Below are 4993 nucleotides of genomic sequence, written 5' to 3' on the forward strand. Positions count from 1 at the left end.
TATTTCACCTGGGTGCAGGCGGGCTGAGTCCAAAAAGAGTCAGTGAAGGGAGATAGGGGTGGGGCCGTTTTATAAGATTTGGGTAGGTAAAGGAAAATTACAGTCAAAGGAGGGTTGTTCTCTGGCCGGCAGGGGTGGGGGTCACAAGGTGCTCAGCGGGGGAGCTTTTGAGCCAGGATGAGCCAGGAGAAGGAATTTCACAAGGTAATGTCATCAGTTAAGGCAGGAACAGGCAATTTTCACTTCTTTTGTCATTCTTCAGAGGCCATCTGGATGTATACGTGCAGGTCACACGGGATACGATGGCTTAGCTTGGGCTCAGAGGCCTGACATTCCTGTCTTCTTATATTAATAAGACAAATAAAATGAAATAGTGGTAAAGTGTTGGGGTGGCAAAAATTTTGGGGGGTGGTATGGAGAGATAATGGGCGATGTTTCTCAGGGCTGCTTCGACTGGGATTAGGGGCGGTGTGGGAACCCAGAGTGGAAGAGATTAAGCTGAAGGAAGATTTTGTGGTAAGGGGTGATATTGTGGGGTTGTTAGAAGAAACATTTGTCATGTAGAATTATTGGTTATGTCCTGGATATGGTTTTGTATGAATTGAAAAACTAAACGGAATAAGAAGGAGAAAAAACAGGTATTAAAGGACTAAAAATTGGGAGGACCCAGGACATCCAATTAGAGAGTGTCCAAGGGGGATTCAGTGTAATTACTTGTTTGGTTGGTGAGTTTCTGGGCTCTATTCTTGACAGAGTCCCTTTTTTAAGTTGGAGGCCGAACTTGGTGTGGTGTGTTTTTAAAAGACCATTAGTCCATTCTAACTTTCATAAAGATTGAGGACGGTAAGGGATATGAAGGTTCCACTGAATACCAAGAGCCTGAGAAACTGCTTGGGTGATTTGACTAGTAAAGGCTGGTCCGTTATTGGATGTATAGAGGTGGGAAGGCCAAACCAAGGAATTATGTCTGACAGAAGGGAAGAAATGACTGTGGTGGCCTTCTCAGACCCTGTGGGAAAGGCCTCTACCCATCCAGTGAAAGTGTCTTCCCAGACCAAGAGGTATTTTAGTTTCCTGACTTGAGGCATGTGGGTAAAGTCAATTTGCCATTCCTGGGAGGGGGCAAATCCCTAAACTTGATGTGTAGGGAAGGTGGGCGGGGCCTGAACCATCCCTGAGGAGTAGTAGAATAGCAGATGGAACACTGAGAACTGATTTCCTTAAGGATAGACTTCCACGATGGAAAGGAAATGAGAGGTTCTAAGAGGCGGGCTAGCGGCTTGTAACCTACATGGAAGAGGTTAGGAAATGACAACAGAATAGAATGGGCCTGTGAGGCTGGAAGGAGATATTTTCCTTGGTCTAAGAACCATTTGCCTTGTGTGGGAAGAGATTGATAGGTGGAAGTTTTAGTGGGGGAGTAGGTGGGAATGGCCAGATGAGAAGGAGAAAAACTGCCATGAGGGATATAAGTTGGAACGCTAGCAGCTTTTTTTTTTTTTTTTTTTTTTTAGCTACCTTATCAGCATAAGCATTGTCCTGAGCAATGGGATCTGATGAAAAGGCATAAGTTCTAGCATTCAATAGTACAGTAGGAAAATTGTAGTTAAAATAATTAACGTATATTTCAAAATAGAAGAATTGTAATGTTCCCAACACAAAGAAAAGATAAATGTTTGAGTGGATAGATACCCCATTACTCTGATTTAATCATTAAACATTCTATACATATATCAAAATATCACACATATCAGAAGAACATGTACAACTATTATTTAATCAATAAAAATTACAAAAAAGACATTTTGATTACCAATAATAAAAGCTTATGCTGGTTTAGGCAGAACAATTTCCATTTCTGTTGGTTTCTCATACTGAAGTCAGATCTCTCACTCTTTAATAGGACATTGGCCACCACTATCTCCATGTATGGCAACTTTATTTGGGATGGGAAGCAAAAAATTTTAATATTTTATTCTGAAAGTTTTCGATTTGAGCTGTATATATTTGAATCCCATTGAACTGGCTAGTTTTGCATCCCCATCCCTAAACCTATCACTGAAGCCAGGGTAATAAGATATTCTTATTTGCCAAGCCTACACAATATGACCATTCTCAGTACAGGATTGAGGATAGCCCAGCTCCATCCAGAAACATAAGCTGAGAGATAAGGATGGGTGTATTTCTCACTTTTTACTAAAACAGTCCACTCTTCACTCTACCTCCTTCAGGAAATCCAGGCTCCTAAGCACAACAGAAAACCATTATTACAAAAATAGAAAATGCTGCTAATTTTAGTTTGTAATTTTTTTTCCTGAGAGGCAGCCAAGCACAGTGTGAAAGCCCATGACCTGGAAATCATGAATGTCAGGTACTAGTGCTGGCTCAGCCGACATCTCAATACATGAATTTCTGTAAGTCCTGCTTCAGGTTCTAGAAATAACACACTGGAGACCAAATCTCAGCTATAACACTTTTTAGGTAGTTTATATTGGGTGATGTTATGAATTGAATTATGCCCCCAAAAAAGATATTTCCAAGTCCTAATTCTTAGCACTTATAAATGTGACTTTATATGGACATATAGTCTTTGCAGACATAATCAAGTTAATATTAGGTCATTAGGGTGGGCTGTAAGTTAAGATCACTGATGTCCTTAGAAGTGACAACAGAGATATAGACACGAGGAGAATGACATGTGACAACCAAAAAAAAAAAAAGATTGGAGGTATGCATATGTTGGAGGAATGTCAAAGATTGTACCACCACCAGAAGCTACTAGAAAATGTAAGGAAGGATTCTCCCCTACAAGTTCCACAGGGGGCATGGCACTGACAACACCTTGACCTCAGACTTCTAGCTTCAAGAACCATAAGAAAAATTTTCTGTTATTTCAAGCCACTCAGTTTGTGGTATTCTGTTACAGCAGCCTTTGGAAACTAGGAATATTCCTAAATTGTTGAAGCTCCAGTTTCCTCAAATACAAAATAGGAGAATATTATTACCAACTTCATTAGATCACTGAATTAATGTACATTAAGAGCTTAACATTGGGTCTAGCACAAAATAGATACATAAGTGGAAATTGTTTAACTCAATGTTGTTAATATTAATTTTAAAAACTCGCTCCTTGCAACTTCACATGTTTCGGGTGGTCTCAACCTATAAACAACCTCGTAAATTAGACAGAATGGAAATTCTTACATCTGTTTTACATATGCGGTATTGGAAACCAAAATATACACACACAATATATCCAGGTTCACACAGCCACTTCCTGATGGAGACAGGGTTCAATCTTAAGCATTTTGAATGGAATTGGATATTTCTTTACATGTAGAAAAATATATCTCAGAGTAACATGAGTCTTTTTATCTTCCAGCATTGAGGGTCTATATTTCTGAATATCTTCTATACTTATTACTCTTCTAAGTGAATTATAATTATTAATTTATGGGTTCCTGTAACAATCACCATGGCAACTACATGCCCATTTCTCAGGAAAGGAAACCAGAGTTCAGAGAGAGGAGTTATCTACTCAAAGTCACACAACTTGTAATGGCAGACACAGGATTCCAGATTTCTTACATTTCTAACCGGTGTACATTTCATTTCCTCCCACTGTCCTCATACACAAAAAAATAAACTAAGATTGTTTTTATGTTTTTGGCTGTGCATAATAAGTTAGTATCATTTATCATGTGCCCTTTGGACAATACAATTCCAAGTTCTTCCAATACTCATTTGAATATATCAAGGTAATTTTTAATTCTTTTTAAAGACCCAACTCCTTGCTTACCGAGTGTCATTAAAAGGGAGACTACTTATCACAACATTTAGCAGCACAAAATGACACTAACATAAATGGTGCTGCCTTCTTTAAGGGACAACTTCCAAATGGTTCACTAGCAGCTCTGATCTTTAAGCTCTGGATCTTTGGGTGACACACAGTTCCACTCAGCAGCTTTGCTCAGGAAAACAATAAAGGTATGATCACAGAGTCATGTAAAGTATCCAGATTAAAATGGGATCTAAAATCAGTGAAAATGGTGTGCAAGAAACAGAAGACAGAACAAAAGAGCTCTGACTCACAGAGCCAGATATTCAGATTAAAAAATAGATATGAGTTCACTTCTGAAGGTGCTCAGGGAAATGTCACCACACTCTAATGCCCTGATGATGGTTTCCTTTTGGCTTCAATAAACAACTGAAATTACAAAGATCCTGTGACAATGTGATAACCATGTAGTGCAAGTAGCACATGCTCTTAAATGCTATTTATTGGCAACATATTTTACCAGAAAATGTCATTTCCTGTCAAACTTTACCAGTAAAGGGAATCAGGATGACAGAAACAAAGAAGGAAAGGAACACATGTCGTGAGTCCACAACAGGCATTAGCTGAGCATCTACTTTTGCAAGTTATTATTCTAAGCTCTTCAGATGCAGCATGGAATAGAGCCAAGTTCTTGCCCTTGCAGAGCTTTTATCCCAGGGTAGTGTCTACTATGTGCCAAGGGTTTTATGAATGTTATATCATTTAATCTTCATTAACTCTATCATGGTAGGTATAGTGCAGATGGTTTTTGCTTTTGTTTTTTGACTGTTAACATTTATTTCTCCTTCTTGTGGCAAACATCCTTTTTGAGAAATTACCTCTCATCCATATATGTAATCTTTATATGTCTGTAAATAAAAGTATTCTATGCTCTCGTAGCCAAGCTGTTATGTTAGGGCAATTGGATTTTTTTTCAAGAACCTTAAAACTTAATGTGAGAATTTTAAAGGTAGAGGGAAAAGCAGCGGGAAGCATTTATTACAGCAATGTTGTCAAAGGAGATATGAAGTATTTCTGCCTCTTGATTCCCCATGACAGCCATGAATCCTGCCTATTTGCAATCCAGGTTTTACTGCCTTCCCATGTATTCCATGAATTTCCCCAATATTCATCCAATGAATTTCCTTTCTGTTAAGTTTGCCAACAAGTATCCAT

The sequence above is a fragment of the Gorilla gorilla genome, chromosome 9, assembly GCF_029281585.2.
Source record: "Gorilla gorilla gorilla isolate KB3781 chromosome 9, NHGRI_mGorGor1-v2.1_pri, whole genome shotgun sequence".
Lineage (NCBI taxonomy): Eukaryota > Metazoa > Chordata > Mammalia > Primates > Hominidae > Gorilla > Gorilla gorilla.